The sequence below is a fragment of the Dromaius novaehollandiae genome, chromosome Z (genome assembly GCF_036370855.1).
Source record: "Dromaius novaehollandiae isolate bDroNov1 chromosome Z, bDroNov1.hap1, whole genome shotgun sequence".
Classification (NCBI taxonomy): domain Eukaryota; kingdom Metazoa; phylum Chordata; class Aves; order Casuariiformes; family Dromaiidae; genus Dromaius; species Dromaius novaehollandiae.
This window is the reverse complement of record NC_088132.1, coordinates 18,671,793-18,689,590: the sequence shown is the minus strand read 5'-3', so window position 1 is coordinate 18,689,590 and position 17,798 is coordinate 18,671,793. Positions and strand designations below refer to the sequence as shown.

Genomic DNA, 17,798 nt, shown 5'->3' with positions numbered 1-17,798 from the left:
CAAATTATGCATTAAACAGTCTTGTGTCTTATTAAATATGGAAAACCTATTTATTGATTCAGCCTCTTGGTACCGGAGGTTTCTGTAGATCAGAAGGTTCTGGGTTGCTTTCGTCCTGAAAACATTTGCTGGTGCCATCATCTGTAAAGTCATTGCACAATATCCAAAAACATGGCTTATTCCCTTTTCTTTTTTAATCTTGACTTTTGAAAATCCCCAAGGTTGGAGGTTCCACAGCCTTCTCGGCAGTGTTCCAACACTTAGCCAAAATATTTAGTGATTCTGGGTGTTAGTCACTAGTTTTCACACCAAGACATTTATGATGACTTTTGCTCACAACTAACTTGGGAAAGTTATGTCTTAAATACCGCCATGAAAAGATCGCTAAACTGCACTTAGGAGGCCTTCTTTAGCTAATGAGTATAACTCAAGCTTGTGTATGTTTGAGTGATATAAGATTCTCTAGTGAACAGCCATTTCCCATCATCATGAAGACATGATATCTATCCTGAATCTGATAATGTATGTTTCTGTAATTTCTGTGCTTTAGTTTCCCCATGAGTACAATATGATTATTTGCCCTTGTGAAAAGCTTATAACAATAATAAATATATACCTTTATAAGCTGATTTAAAATCTGCATAAGTTTTCATAGCAAATCAGATGAAGGAAATGGTTAATTGCAAAAATATCCTCAGAATCTATCATATTCTAAAATGTAGTGACACCCTCCCTTAAGTCCTTGTCTTCAGTTGTTATTAGAATTCTCTTCCTCCTTTTAAAACGCTCCTTAATCTCAGCTAAAATTATTAACAGATATTAAATAAGAATGGATTTGCAAACAGACATGGAGACAATAAAGGAAAAAAGGAATACATGTGGACAGAAGCGTGAAATTTTGTCTCCAAAAAACTCTGAAGATTTCTCGTCTACACATGTAGACCACTAAAACCCTGTCGATAAGTCTTTGAAAATGATGGGGGGGGGGTTGTTTTTGTTTTTGTTTTTGTTTTTACTGAATACTGCACTAACTTGGATGGCAAAAAATGGTACCCAAACTTATGAATAACTCAAATTGAGAAAAAGATTCCATCTTAGGTCTTCTGCTAAAACCACACGTAAACTGTGATTTAAGACTGTGAAGAGCCAAGAGCGAAGCCAAAAGTGTAATCAGTGCCCCTCTTACAAAGTTGATCCTCTGGCTGGTCAGCAAGATTCTTCACAACAGCTTGCCCCTGCTGCAGTAGAGAGGCCCTAATGGCTGTTGAAACCTAGACAGCTTCAGAGACACAGGGCAGAAACGGAGCTTCTTCTGACTGATACCAAATGAAATGTCCCCCTTTGAGTCTGAAAACATTCATTATTGTGACCAGAATAAAGTGACACAGGAAGGACATAACGTTATGTAGGTCTCAGACTTGCATCATAACATATTGTCTTCTTGTTATACAATTCAGTGCAGTTCAGCCAACTTAACTGGCTCAAGGAAATTCAGTTTAAGGGAAATTTTCCATCGAATTTCTATAAGTACTTTTGCAGCAGTTGTGTTCCCCATTGACATGCAACAACAACAACAACAACAACAACAACGACAGCAACAACAACAAAAGTGGCTGGAGTACACATGGTCAGTGTTGGGATGAGCTAATCTTCAACTGCATTTTCTGCCTCTTGTACATCTGAGTAAAGTCATTGTATGTCAAAACACCCAAGGACTTCTTTTATGTATTGCAAGTGTTTCTTCCTCTCACAACACGGGAGCTGGGCAATTAGGTCTAATTTCACACTACATTTATAGTCTCTCCTCTTCCAACATATTATGCAGTTCAGGGTATCTCTTCATGTGCCTTGTCAAGTATGCTTGAATTTACCATATAAAGTAACCAAATAGACATATGGGATGCATTTTTAAAAAAATTAAATTGTTTTAAAGTGTATATCCTTGGTTTGTCCTAAATTACATTCGTGTTCATAGGTGCTGATATGCATATATATGCCTATCAATTATAAATACTGTGGCTACTTTCAAGCACTGCTAAGTAGAGATATATTAATTTTCTAAGTGAATATTAAATTGCAGTTTGGGAAGAAAGAGGAACAATTGGTAGATCATAAAGCAAGAACAGTACAAAATAATGTCTTCAAAGGTTTTTACAAATGTCCGCAGTTTGTTCTCTGATATAATCCTGAGCAAAGAACGTTGTATTATGTCATGCAGATAGGATAACAATGAAGATAAATTTCCTTCTGGAGAACAGATTAAACCAGTATTCAACAAATCTGGAGCAGTGGATAGTACTGGACACAGAATGTGATGCTTCTATGATAAAACTTGCCCCAAGACTATAGATATACAATGAAACTATTATCTAAGCAGCATCGGTCTCTATTCAATTGTATACAGCCTGCATCTAAAATGTTGGGGTGAAGTAATTTATTAAGCAAACTTTATTGTATCTTGCTGCCCAGAATGATGAATTTACATACCCAAAAAGTATTTAAAGGAAGAAAATGATAATGTTAAATTACCACAAATTATTAGATCCAGATTTTTAAATATTTCATGCATTACTAACTACAGCAATTTTATTTCTGTGTTTTAAAATTAAATATAAGTTAGCAAATGCTTTCAGAGGGAAAAATGTGTGGTACTGGTTATTAAATATGTTATTATAGCTATTCAGTCTTTCTAAGAGCTTGAGTTATTTTGCATTAGATAGCAAACTTAGCTATTAAGTATGAATATGCTTCTTTAACTATTTGCTTTTTATTTGCCTGTAAATTATAAATATTGTACGAGTTGTTCTGTTCTTTAGGAAATGCTGATATTACACAATAATGCATAACAGTAAACTTTAAAATATTTGCCTTTCTATCTGCATTACAGTAACCTAAATTAATAATAGCCTTCCTGTCCTAGCCCATGTTAATTCTAAATTTATATTTTTCTACATAGTTTTGCTGGGGTATAGGCCGTATGTTCCATTTTTCATTGGTCCAAGTCTTGATCGATCAAGTAATGGCAGGCTGACTCATGTGACTACATAGAGGACAGTATTTTGATATGCAGCCAATCCACTGAAACAGCTTTTTGAAGAAAAATGTGTTCAAGGGAACCAAGGGAAGTAGAAGTTACTGTGAAAAAAGAAGAAAAAAATAACCACTCTTTATACATAATAGTTGTCCAAGAGACAAATTGTCAGAAAACTTGCTGCCTGCCTAAAGGGAAATGTTACTTCCAAAATTTTTAACAGCTTTATGTGGATATTACTGTAAGTGCTCTCTAAAATAGCAAAATCAGCTTTTTATCCCCTGAAGTAGAGTACACTGTTCTTTTGCAAATAACAATCTAAAAACTTGATGTTGCAGGTTAGTGTGTTGAGACACCAGCAAAAGTGAAAGAAAATACTTAAAAGCAGAGACTGATTACTTGCCAGCATGGCTTTAGAAAACCTACTGAGACTATTATTCTTGCTGCTGAAAGGACTAAATGCACTGGCATTCATCCTAACCCCTTCCAATTCTTCTGTTAATAATGGTAGATATGAGTATTAACACAGAAAAATGGAAAATTTCCCAAAACAAGTATGTGCATTGCTGCACGTCTTGCTGCACAGGAGAATTCTCATTTTGATAGCAAACCTTCCCTTATTCTCCTACAAACAGCTCCTGAAAGGTGTAGGCACCCCCTGTTCAATTCCTGTCTGACAAACACGCATCTGACATTTAACAGACTGGAAAATATTCCAGTCTCTTCCCTACCCTTTCAGGTCCGTCCTGCTTTGACTGCTACCCAAAAAGGCAAAGGCACACGTCAGACTTTTTTTTTTTTCCCCTTGCTGCAAGGAAGTTTTAACTGAAACCGGGCTGCCAGGTTCGCACAGGGCACCAGCAGATTAGCAGCTAAATGAGAAGGGGCTTTTGGTGGAGGTTGCAGCACTGATATGTCACTGAGCCCTGTGGCTTTGACACGCGATAGCGGTGCATTATCAGCACCGAGCGCAGGCACCTACCAGCACAGAGTTAGCCCAGAACAGATGGCCGGGGCGACGACGGCACCGGGCGCGCGGGAGACGTGATGGGTGCCTCCGCTCGGGCACACAGTGGATCATCTCCCAGGGCCCAGCTCCCCGGCATTTAACGAAGAAATGAACTGATAGCAAAAAGGTTCATCCCAGTTCAGCTCAAGGAATATAAAGGATTCGGAGACAGTGGTAGCGCCTCCCGTTAATAAGTGATTCCTTGTGTGTTTGCTCGTCATCCCTTTTGGCAGGAAAATGCTTTGTGGGATGAGTCATTGTTTGGGGGTTTGTATGTGCAGGAGGTACAAGATTTGAGGGATGTTCATATCTTATATTCAAGTCTTAGATGCGAAGTGTGTATATACATTAAAATCGCAGCTTCCTTGAATTAGAATTAGCATAATTGTTTTAATGTTTGAAGTCACATTTTGTACTGTTCCAGTCTGTCTTGTTCTTTCAGAAAATGGATTGGATTATTTTTGTACCTCTGTTGTCTCTCATCATGAGAGTCCTCTTGGCTATGCCATGCCAATCTAAATATCACCCATTTGCTATAATTTCTGTCTGATCTTCTCAGGCCCCTCCCTTAATTCTCTTTGTGACAAAAAATCTGTCATATTCTCCGCTGGCCTTGAGAGAGGGAAGACACCCTGTCATTTCCTACATTTCGTCTCAGTCAAAACTGAGGCATGTGGGAAGTCAGTAATTTTACAGCTGCACAGCAATTTGATGTCAGGCGTGGGTTTTCTCTCCCCAGTCATTTGCCTCACTCTCTGGACTTTTTCCGTAAAATGAAGTTTTCATTCTTTTCTCATAGGCTTTGGATATGTGTATATTTGGAATAGAAAAGCGTACAGGATGTGGGGTTTTTTTCATTTTCTCTTTCACACAAAAACATTTTTAAAATCAAGCAAAAACATCGATTAAAATAAGATCTAAGTGATGAAAAATTCAATTTAAAATATCCAATTTGATTCCTAAGCTTTGCTGCTGCAATATAACATTACTTGACAAACCAGCTAATGCAGCAAATCTAGGATAAAAAGGCAGGAAGTATCAATCAATTTATCATGCATAGCATGTATTAATAAGTATATATTTAATAGCCATGACACTTATTACCTATGCCAAGCACTTGTGTCATGCATGTTACTTCACACACCTTTGCAGCTGAATTCTCATTTCTTGATGAAGCCTTTGGTATCGGTGACTGTCTTTCAAGAAGAAAGAGATCCATGAAATATTTGTACTGGTGCAGGGAGAGCTCACCTTAAGCATTTACCTTAGAGTAATGTGACTGCTGGATAGATCTAATGGAAAGGCTAGAAAAGTTAAAGCCATGGATTTACAAAGCCTTTCAAATCATATATATTTTTGGTTTTGTGTGGACCTAACACTTGCTAGTTTTAAAAAATGGGTTAATTTTTGTCTTAATTGGCTTGCTTTATTCTTCCATAGATAGATACAATCCTGTTTATTACATCTTGGGTCAGTAAATGTGGCTTTCACCTTAAATCTGTATATACTTTCTTTGATCTGAATCTTCTTTCCTTATTAGTACAAAGACAATATATATTTTTTTTGACATTCTTTTTCCTTTGATGATGTTATCTTACTGCTAAGCAAATTTCATCAGAAAATTGTAATTTTCTAGCTAATGAGTCAATAGCCCTATAATTTTTTCAGATTTGTAATTCACTTTTTTTTTAACTGAAAAACGTTGGTTTCTTATTTCTTGATTTTTTTGAGCCAGATTAGCAATATAATTAAGTAATTATGCTGAATTTATGAAGAAATTACAAGATGTTTTTATACATTAACTTGCTAACATTAAACTTCCATGGATTGCAGACCTATAAAAATCACTTATAGCTAAAACTTCTGTTTGCTGAGTGAAATTGAAGCTCATGATTGCATTTGATTGTTTATATAAAGAGTGTTTCTACTTTTGTTTTTACTTCTGGCTAGAACGGTGGCTAAGGAAAAGAACTACACAGCTGGAATACCAGTTTAAAAATTGTATTTGAATTTTTATTCTTATGGTTTTAACTAGTTATAAAATAACTGCAAATTTGAAAATATTGGGTGCTACTGCATGGGTATGATTTAATTCAGACTATTTACTTTCTTCTCATTCCACCAAATAAATTTTGTTCAACCTACCTGGACACTCTCAAAGCAGACCCACAAAGCACACAAGATTTCATATTGCCAATGAATGCACTAAGACAGATAATGTCATTAATACTGCAAAGGATTTGCAAGTATATATGAACCAACGGAAATTGAATCAGGTGTGACAAATTGCATTGAAATAAATCTTGTTTTAAAAATGTATCTTTTCTATCTGAAGGTCATTGCACATGCTGTCAGTCGCTCAGAACACTTTAAGTAGTTATTAGATCAAAGGGGAAAAAGCTAATGCTGCAATGCTATCATACATCTAAAAACAGAATAAAACACTGTGGGAAGAGAGTAACAGGAAATATACATCTGCAGCAGAACAGAAGCAATCTGAATCCTTGTTTGTTTGCATTCTTGCTAATTGAAAAGGACACTATAAAAGAATCCAGAGGCTATAATTGAAATGCATTTGCTTGCTTGGAGCTGGTGGAAGGAAGAACAGACAAACAAGAATAATAGCTTGTTTTTATTAGTGGTGGAGGGTGTTTTTTTTTTTTTTTTTTTTTGTAATTTCCTTTACATTTTAAATGCCTTTTTTTGTGCTTAACATCTCTGTACAATCAATTTCTCAAACATTACAAAAATGAAATTACAGTTAAAACAGTTTTGAGCTTTGACATGAATAATATATAAATTATTAAATATGTCTATCTTGCAGAATTTCTTAGTTATCCATCTATTGTGACTAAATATAAGGGATATTTCTTATTTGCCTGCAGTTTTCTGTGCATGCATGGGCCTTGTATAGTTTAGTAAAAAGAGACTGAAGTGGACATCATAGAGAAAGTCTGTGGATTTGCCTTGTTCTAATTGTTGTATTCCAGCATGTGTGCCACCTCCTAGAAGACAAAACCCAGAGTGACCGAGGCCAGCAGGCCCCTCTGGAGATCATTCAGTCCAACCTCCTGCTCAGACAGGGTCACCTGGAGCAGGTTGCCCAGGATCCTGTCCAGACGGCTTTTGGATATCTCCAAGGAAGGAGACTCCACAACCTCTCTGGGCAACCTGTTTCAGTGCTCAGTCACCCTCACAGTAAGGACGGTTTTCCTCATGTTCAGATGGACTCCCCTGCGTTTCAGTTTGTGGCTGTTGCTTCTCATGCTGTTGCTGGGCATTACTGAGAAGAATCTGGCCCCTTCCTCTTGACACCCCCCCTTCAGACATTTACACACATTGATCAGATCCCCCCTCAGTCTTCTTTTCTCCAGGCCGAACAGTCCCAGTCCTCTCAGCCCTTCCTTGTACAAGCGATGCTCCAGTCCCTTCACCGTCTTTATGGCCCTTTGCTGGACTTGCTCCAGTATGCCCACATCTCCCTTGTGCTGGGGAGCCCAGCACTGGACCCAGCACTCCAGGTATGGCCTCACCAGAGGTGAGTAGAGGGAAGAATCACCTCCCTTGAGCTGCTGGCAATGCTCTGCCTAATGCAACCCAGGACCCTGGTGGCCTTCTTTGCCACAAGGACCCATTGCTGGCTTATGGTCTCCATGACCCCCAGGGCCTTCTCTGCAGAGTGGCTTTCCAGCAGGTAGGCCCCCAGCGTTTGCTGGTGCATGGCGTCATCGTTCCCCAGGCGCAAGACCCCGCACTTCCCTTTGTCGCTGAGATGTCAGCTGCTGAGCTGATAATAAGTAGTTAGCTACAGACACAAAATGGACTTCCTGAAATTCACTCAGTCCAGGAAGTCATTGTGATGATCTGGAAATGATCTGGAAAGAGCAGCTGAAGGAAAGATGGGCTTAGGAAGAACAAAACAGTTGTTTCCCCCCCCCCCCCAAAAAAAAAATTCTTTTGTTTTAGCCTGCATCCTCCAGAAAATCTGAATTTATATCCGAAATTATTTTTAAAAAAATCATGATTTAATTTAAGTAAGTAGTTTATATTCTAATGAATGATAACTTTAGAAGTGGAAAGTCATTTTAGTGGTTTTCTGTGAAGGAAAATACATACAATTCTCCTTCAAATCTCTTCCCAATTTGGAGCCTCATTTCAGTCTGAGAAATTCCTGCAGTTTCATCAATTTTGGCAAACCTTGGTACTTCATTGCAGTTACCGGGTCTCAACAGAAAGGTAAATTTTCATAAGTGCAAATCTGTCTGTAAACTGAGAGGACTAATCTATGTGTATGCATATATAATATGCATATGCAAATGTATATCATGCATATGTTTGCACCATTTCCCTGTGCCTTTTTCTCGGTAGCTTTTGGAAGCTATAATACTTGTGTAAGAATTCTGATAAAAGGAAATGTGTCTTTAGAATTTTCGAACTGAATCATAAGTATAGTGTATATAAATATATATTGTATATGAATAGCTTTTGTTCATTTGAGAAAAGAAAAGTTTTAAGATGCATACAATGTTTCTTTTTTGTTTCTTCAGTGTATGTGATCACATTTATTCTTTCAGCATTGATGCTCATGTGTGGTTAGTCATATTTTCCTGTCTGATTATTGTTAAACAGGTAATGGTAGAACCAACACAAAGAAGTGCATCAACTAGGGAAAAATACTATTTTTTAACAGCAACCATGTAATTAAAGTTTGATTAGTTCTGGATAATTCACAGTAAAATGAGAGAAATTAAACTTCTGAATGAAGTGTTCTGTATTTATTTTAAATGTTTTATCCTTTTTAAAATATCCTAAACAAAACTTTATTTTGACCAAAATAGGAAAAATTCCTCATCTTCAAAGCACTGAAATGAGAAACACAGACTTAAGTTTTTCCTAGTGTTGAAGAAAAGTCTGATGAGTTAAAATTTGTTATAAGTTGCCAAATCTGTAGCTCTATCTTCAGTTTTCCTGGAGAGAGAGAGAAAAAAAAAAAGAATTAATTACCTCCAGTGTTTTGCCTTTCAGAGCTGACAGCCTTCTGCTCTGAGTTCAGACATAAGTGTTCTTTAGAGTAGTATTTACTGCCTTTTAAACAAAAGCAATTTGAATTTTTTCAGCTGATAAAAGTTTAAGTCCTCAAGAAACTCTTCCTCCTCCCGGAAATTAATGGTGTTAAATCCCATCTAAACATGCATTGCTTTTGTCAGATGTGTTGTGTGTAACAACTTCCAGCAGAGACCAGTTCTACAAATTTGACTTACAGTGCAAATTTTACAATAGCTGAGGAAAAAAAGGCAGGGCTTATTACCTCAAGTATGACACTATATAGATGGAATCATACGGCTTTCAAGATCCAAGTTAGTATTGCTGAATATAATACCTGCATTGAGCATAAATAGATGTCAACAGTTGCTTGCTGACTTATTTGGAACAGTTATATATGCCCCTATATCCATCATACAGTCATGAATAAAGAAAAAAATAAAAACCAATGCAAACCAATACACAGGGTCCCTTGCTTGGTGTTCCAGGCCAGAGAAGTGGCTGAACTCCTTTCTCCCTTTTCTGAAGTTTACTCTTAACAACAGCTGGCTACTTGGAGTAACAAATCATTGTTTCACTTTGAATGTAAAAGTGTCTGATGCAATAACTATAGCAATGGCTGTACTTAAAAGCTATTCAAGTCACAAGATCAAATTCTCAATAACAAAGCAGAACAAACTCTTTGTAATAGGTCTGACCGGGCTAGCAGCATGACAGGATGAAGTATGAAATTAAGTGAGAAATAAGTTCATCAAAGATTTTGCTGCTAAAATTGAAGTCATCTTTCGTTATGAAAAAAAATTTGAATATCAAAGAAATTGACCAAATTTAAATGGATTTTCACAACACCAAGCAAAGTTACATCCCTGACATACAGACTGTCTTTAATGCCTTCAGCTGGGTGATTGAACACACTTTGAAGAACAGATCATCTGGATGTTTTAACATAAATGTAAATGTGTTTAATTCACCTTTTGGCAATTGTTCTATTTTCTAGAAAAGTTGAACTGTGTTGACTAGAATTATTCCCCCCAAAACACCTCCTGAGAGAAATGCACAGAGTGAAAAAAAGTTTACGTCAAATTCTTAATTTTTTTTTTTGCCCAGTTGCAAGCAACTGCTGGTATGTTTTATAATGGGAAATGTTTTGTGACCATAAAAATAGTCAGCACTGTCAAATCCAGAGCACGCAATGGAAGCCATTTCATATCAATTAGATCAGTGGTAGAGAAGGAAACTGTTCTATGTGAGCATAGGTGGCAAACCCAGCTCCTTATACTCTGCTACTATCATTCCAGTAATCCAGAGGAAAAACATCCTGAGGATATCACAGAATCACTGAAAAGTCTAGATTGGATGGGACAGCTGGAGGTCATTTGGTCTTACCGCCTGTTGAAAGCAGGGCCTTAGGTTATCCTGGGTCCTGTCAAACTGCTTCTTGAATATTTCCAGGAAGGAAGATTCCACCACTTCTCTGTGAAACCTCTTCCAGTGTTTGATTGCTCTTCCAATGAAGACTTTTTCCTTATGTCTGTGACACCCTGCCATTTCACCATGTGTCGTTCTGCAGAGAGTACCTACATCTCTATAACTACCATCTAGAAACTGGAAGACTGTGGTTAAATTCCACACACACACCCCTCCTCTTCTCCAGGCTGAACAAACCCTAAGTCTTCATATGCCAAGTTTTCCAAACCCCTAAGCATACTTGTGACCCTCCACTGGACTGTTAGATCTTTCAGTGTCTCTCTTGAACTGTGGGACCAGAGTTGGACACAATATTCCAGCTGCAGCCTAACAAGTCATTAAGGGATTGGATCCTATGTCATATGAGGAGAGACTGATAGAGCTGGAGTTGTTTAGCCTGGAGAAAAGATGTCTCAGGAGGACCTTATCCATGTGAATAAATACCTGGGGCAGGGAGGAGGGGGTGAAGGAGATGGAGCCAGACATTCTCAGTGGTGACCAATGCCAGGACAAGGAACAATGGGCACAAACTGAAACAGATGAACTTCCAGTTATATATGAGAAAAACTTTTGTACTGTGAGGGTGATCAAACACTGGAACAGGTTGTCTGGAGAGGTTGTGGAGTCTTCACACCCAGACAAGACAGGATCCTGAGCAACTTGCTGTAGCTGACCCTGCTTGAGCGGGGGCATTGGACCGGATGAACTCCAGAGGTGCCTGCAGGCTTCAACCATTCTGCGATTTTGTGAAGTGCTGAGTAGAGTGGCATAGTCATATCCCTTCGTCTGCTGGCTATGATCTTGCTGATGCAGCCCAGGACACAGGTTGCCTTCACAGCTTCAAGGTGCACTGAGGACTCACACTCAGCTTGTTGTCCACCAGCACAGGACAGGACTTCTCAGCAGAGCTGCTCCTTGGCCAGCCAGACCTCAGTCTGTCCTGTTGCTTGAAGTTGAGCTACTCCATCCCAGGTGCAGAACTTCACTTTTATCTTTGTTAAACTTCATACAGTCCTCCCACTTGTTGACGTCTCTGTGTGGTATCTCAAGTCTGGTGTCTTCATTCACTTGGAAAAGGCAAATTAAATCCCATCATCCAGACTGCTTGTAAAGAAATTGAACAGTAAATATTGAACACAGTACCAGACCCCTGAGGAAATCTGCCTGTGACTGGCAGTCAGATTGGCTTTGAGACATTAACCATGCCTCTTTAAGCTCAGACATTTAACCAATTCCCCACCCATCTTGTGTTCCATCTCTCCAGTATATTGCCAGCTTGCCAACAAGTATACTGCAGGAAACTGGGTCAAACACACTTCTAAAATCAAGTTAGATGCTGCACAGGTCTTCCCTCATCCACTGAGCCGGTTGTGATAAATCCTCTGGAAAATCCCCTGGTAAATCTATGTTAGCTTTTCCCAATCAACTTCTTCTCTTTCGTATGCTTGGAAACATCTTCCCTGAGAAACATAATTTTCCCAAGGGACTGAACTGAAATATCAGTATAGACATTATAGAGTATTTTTGACCTTTAAGAGAAAATTAGACAAATCTTTGCCTGAATAAAATCATTTGGATTTACTGGAGTCATGGACTATGCCACTCACTACCTGACATCCCCTTTGGATCTACAATTCTATCTTTGAAGGCTAACATCCTACACATATGACCAGAGCAGTTGCAATGCAGAGATTACTATTAAAAAAATTTCTTGGACTTTACTGTTAATGTCTCTCATTCAATTCTTCAAATTTGTTTAGTCTTTCTTCTATATATGTTCTCTTTGGCATCCCTGCTGGGTATTGAACACATCAGGGACTTGAGGAATTACCAATCTATTTCCTATAAATTAGCAGTAAAAATATTTAATTGCTACTTACCTGAGTTGATAGAGATCCAGTGAATATCTCAGAACTCAGAGCCGTTTCTAATTAAAACAAGAACAAGAAAAAAAGCCTGAATAGCTCCAAGTCTTTACTTTCGTTTAGTAACAGAGCTCTGTGGAATTTGTTTTTAATAATCCTGCAATAAATTAGGGAAAAATATTAAACCTGAGACCCTGACCAACAACTTAGAAGGCAGCATCTGCTTGTATATTTTCATAATAACTCTAAATAATGTAATCTTTTTCCTAGTGCTTCAAATTTCAATGTCTGGCCTACAGAAAAAATGTTTATTGTTACACATAACAGCATTACTTGGCAGAAGAGCTTTATTGGGTCCAGAAGTACTGGAGACACCATCACTAGGGCCGGAAAATATTCATCCAAGACATGATTAAGGTCTTGTCAATAAGCTACCTTCAAACCTGCATCTTCTCTAAATCTTCTGCTTCTCTCATGCAGCAGTTGCTGCTTCATTCTTGTACCTCATCCTTTCCACCTCTTTTTCTTGTGCTGAAAGATGTTCACATCAGCAGGATGTCATGTTGCATCTAGGAGTAGTTTTCCTGGTTTTACATTCTCTGTTCGTACTGCTAGTAATGAAGCAAAGAGTTGCAGCACCAAGGAATACCAGTTTCAAACCAATTTCCGTAGTAACTTAATATGTTTCCCATCAATGATTTTGACTTTCTATAAATCCAAAGGTCTGTGTACATTTAAAAAGAACAATCAGTTTAAAATTGGCGCCCAACAATAGCTCACACAGTCCAACTCAAATGAAAGGTACTGTAGATGCTGGGATGCACTGAAAGCTAGGCTAGTTGTCTCAAAACTTACTGTATTAAAAGGATGTTCATGACTTAAACAGGTCCTAAAAAATCTGTCTCTTTTTATGGACGTATATGCAATATCATTTGGTGCAGGATTCTAAAGAAACATGATTTATAATTTACATTATCACAGACTGAATAAGCAACTGAGTAAGATCTGTCAAATTATACTGTTGTATTTAATATGAATGCACATCCAATCCTTTCTGCAAGAAATGAATTGTAATTTCATGCTGTAAGATTTCACAATACAGAGAATTGATCATTAGATTTCCATTTTTAAAAGAAGCAATATAAGAAAAATACAGTCAGATCTATAGTAATTTATCATTTCATATGTCCTGGACTATATCAATAGATTTAAAAAATAGAAATCTAAGGGGAGTATATATAAATTACTTGATAGGCTCACAAAAAAAAGTTATATAACGTTCTCTACAGGGTTATCATATATTCTAACATTATTTCTGTACTATAACGCAGTGTTCTATCAACTTTTCAAAACTCCAGTTTTGATTCTAAAATTCACTGTGCTTTGAAACATATTGTCCTCACAATCTGCTTACTGGTATTTTTAGTCAAGTAGAGCTAAAGTTTGAGCTTGCTTTTCTTCACTAAGCATTTCAAAACTTTAGAGTACTGATTTGAATAATCAAATTCTCGAGGACTAAAATTTTACTTTGTCCATTTTTATATTTAACTAAATACTTATCTGGATGAATAATTGTAAAGATTTGTATTTTAACATAAGTTGGTGGAGCTGTAACATAATAATATATATATATGTAAGCACTAATTCATTATTCTTATTTGCTTTGATTTCTGCTTTAGTTTGACTGTGTTTTTTATTTCCTTCAATTAATTTACATTAAGAAATATGTATTGCTTTAAATTTCCCTTATACTTCAATAGTAGTAGTAGTAGCTGTAGTAGTAGTACATTAGGAGTAGTACCCAGTGAGCCTGTAACCAGGAATTCCATCTTGTGCTGATGGTTAGGATCATTAAGGAGGAAAAACAAGCATTAAGACCTATATTTTTAATGCTGAAAGTGCAACAGAAGATTATCTATGCTTTATTTGGAAATCAGTACTGAAAGTCATTTTTTTGTTTAATAGATAACCTAAAAGCAAATGTATTATGAACCGTATCTAGTACATTAAATCTGTAACACTACCAGTATAAGTAAGCAGCTTTTTTAGAGGATTAAAGCATTCCCACCATATAAAAAAAGTTTGATTCTACTATTAGTACATTATTAAAAATAAAGTACAAACAAAGGATGTTTTGGCTCTTAGTAGCTAGAGGGGTTTCTCATTTGTTTGTTTCCTTTAGATTTCATTGGTAAACAATGTGTGAGGCTACTGAAATGAAAGTCTTTCTTCCCCATTCCCTAAGTAAAAAGCCCATAGATACTCATAACTGAGTGAACCATTCAATGAAATTACACAGGATATTCATACTCACTCCAGCAAAAGAGTGATGAAACCAAGAAAAAAGTAAAGAAACTATCTCTTCAGGAAAATAAAAACTGCAAGTATGTTTTATTTAAAAAAAAAACAGCACACACACACACACACACACACACACACACACATTAGATGTGTATTGTGCTTTTGTTGTTCTGCAAGCTTTTCAACAAAAATGAGGTTTTCTCCTTTAAAACACAGCCCCAAACAACTTTAAGTTTTAGAACTTGTCTAGTAGTTACAATTTCAAAAGTGGCTAGAGTTGATTGAAATACTGGAAAAATTGCAAAAATCTGTTCTCTTCTGGTTAATAAATTTAGCTTTCTCTACGTTGTTGCCGAGTGATAAACAGCTTAAGGTTTTATCAATGTACAGTTTCATGAATAAAAAATACATACTAGTCTGGCATCTGCTTGTTTAACAATGAAACAATTTTTAAACTGTTTTTAAAGAATCCTGTCTGAGGGTACATCCTCTTCTTTCTGCAGAAGGTGAAACTGAGACACAGATTTATACATGCCGTTCCCCATCCAGTGTGGTGTATTACTTACCTTTAAACTTGCCTAAAGTTCACAGGGCATCCAGGGATCCTGAAGATAAAAATGCCTTTGTGCAAATCAGCAGTTCTCCCCAGCCCCTTTGAAAATCCAAACAGTTTTGTCCTGTATAGTAGGTTGATGTTGCCAGTTTCAGGATGCTGTAGTGATTTTATAAAAATATACTATTTAATAGTCAGAGCTAGCCTGCCAGAGAGAACAATGGACATGATTGAAGATTTTTCACCAATAATGAAGGCTCATTTTCAGTTAGCCTTTTTTCTTTCTCATTCTTCAGTAAATCGACACTGAATCCATGGTTTCATTTTTCTTCAGTATACTTTTCTCTACTGAATGTACTGTTATTTGATCGTGAGATTCTGAGCTTGACAGTGGTTGCCTGGCAACTTAGTAAGCAGTATTTATACTGGCACCTACAAACACTGAACTTGCCTCTTTCCCTTTTCTTCAGGTAAATATTTTGGGGTTTATGGTTTTTTTTTTCTTAATCATTATTGTTGTTGTTCTGCAGTATTTTCTGATATTTCTGGCTTAGTCTTAATTTTCTTTCATCCCCAGAACAGATGGTTTGCATTAGGCTTTATTTTTCTTTTCTTTTTTTTTTTTTTTTTTCAAAGTACTTCCATATTTTCCTATGTGGCATTTCATAACTTCAGTTAAAGTAGTCATTTTGGAAATGCTTCTGCATCGTGCATATTCTTCAACACACACGTATATTTCAAAGTGTGAGTGTTGGAAGTGTGGGAGTAAGAGACACTTCCATTCTGAATCAAAAGCAAAGTGTACAGCTATTCCTCTATAATATATTGATATCATATTTTGTAATTCAATAGGTAATGATTTAGTTATTATGGTTAGAGTTCAATGTTATCATCTAACAGAGGATAAAACTTTACAGTTGTACAGATATGGTCTGACTGAAAGCTACAACGTGGCCTCATCTCTTTTTTTTTAACTTTCTGACAAAGCCACTTTAGGCATGAAATGAGGTCACCTCTTTGGAGATGCTACTTAAAAGGGTCAAGCTGCGGTAGCTCTTCTCAGTTCTTCCAGTCCTGAGAGATGCTGGTTCTTATGGAAGGCACATGGAGGAAACCTACATAGTGTGTCAGCATGCACTGTACATGTACTAAGCTCATGTATTTATGAAGACGGTTCATGGCACAGGAAAAAAATAAAATAAAATAAACCCTTTTATAATACATTTACTTCCTCAGAGGCCTGACTGATTACCAGTGAGCATCAGCAGAAAGATATTTATAACATCACTGAAGTCCCAAACCAGAAGTAAACAGACTGTATAGCAGCCAGGTGTGTCATTGTGTTGCAGACACAATTGTCTGACAGTACTCTCCCTCTGACACCAATAATGGTCCACATATATTTGAAGGACTGTTATTTATGGCATGTGCATTGCACAGGAAGCATTAGTATTAACGGATTAAGTAGGGTTCCTAAAGGGAATTTCTTAGGTAGGCCAAATTTTCCAGTTTGAAGGGTAGGATCTCATACCTTACCCCATGATAATTTTGAATCATCGTGGTTGCCTATTTTGTATTTGCCCCTCACTCTTCTTCTTTAGCTTGTGACTTTTCAATTCCATGCAGCAAATTCTCTGCTCCGATGCTATTGCTACAGCTGCTCTTTTCTGGAATATGCTTTGAGACTTCTGGAGAAAAAGGCCCTTTCCTTATACCTCATCCGGGGAATCTATCTATCTTATGACTGGCTGATTGCAAGCAGTTTCTTTAATAGTGTTTTGGGGGGAATGTTACTAGATCCAGTGAGTAAAAGCTGTGAATCATTATTTCTCCCTGTTGAAAGTTAGCTAAGCTACTCCCCCCCCCCAAAAAAAATTGTCATTTATGTGTAGTTTAAGTAGTCAGCAAAGTCTACACACTATGTTTGCAGAAAACTGTTCATAGTCAAATCACAGAAAGAAATTTACCAATATATTAAGGCATTTCTTGCCTTTTTTGATTAATACAAAATTTCAAGAAAATCACATCTATTCTTGTTAAGTAAACTCAGTAAGAGTCTATATTTGTCTCAAATGATGTAATGTTGTAAATAATTTTGACATTCACATTTTGCATTTTGTTCCATCTCTCTCTCTCTCTCTCTCTTCTCTTACTCTCTCCCACAGTGAGCTCACCTGAGAGTAATTTATATATAGTTGTGATGACTCAGAAAAGAGCAGGAACTTTGGAACATGCTTTCCACTCACTGAACTGAGAAAGTAGCTCTTTACACTGAGTTTGTGTGGGGTTTTGTTTTTCTGTTTGTTTGTTTATGATGGAGTGTTTAGCTTGTCTGAGTTTTCCTCTGATGAAAGGTTTTATTAAATCTTTTAGTTGGCAGACAGACTAGCTATAGCTGATAAATGTACGTAATAGTAGATTTTCATCTATGCATGCTCTAAGAGAAGTTACATGGGTGCCATTTACAAATACAGAAGCTTATATTTTATTTTGTCACAGATCAGTAATGGTGTATTGTTGATTCATAAA

General features: G+C 36.9%; 1 long non-coding RNA gene across 1 annotated transcript; it reads right to left on the bottom strand.

Moving 5' to 3' along the window:
* Window positions 1-8,787: 8,787 nt before the first annotated feature.
* Window positions 8,788-15,612, bottom strand: LOC112981641 (uncharacterized). The gene is made up of 4 exons (XR_003258766.2): window positions 15,283-15,612; window positions 12,431-12,477; window positions 11,413-11,617; window positions 8,788-9,008 (listed from the first exon to the last, which is right to left on the bottom strand). It is a non-coding gene; the product is annotated as an uncharacterized LOC112981641 (long non-coding RNA).
* Window positions 15,613-17,798: the final 2,186 nt, after the last annotated feature.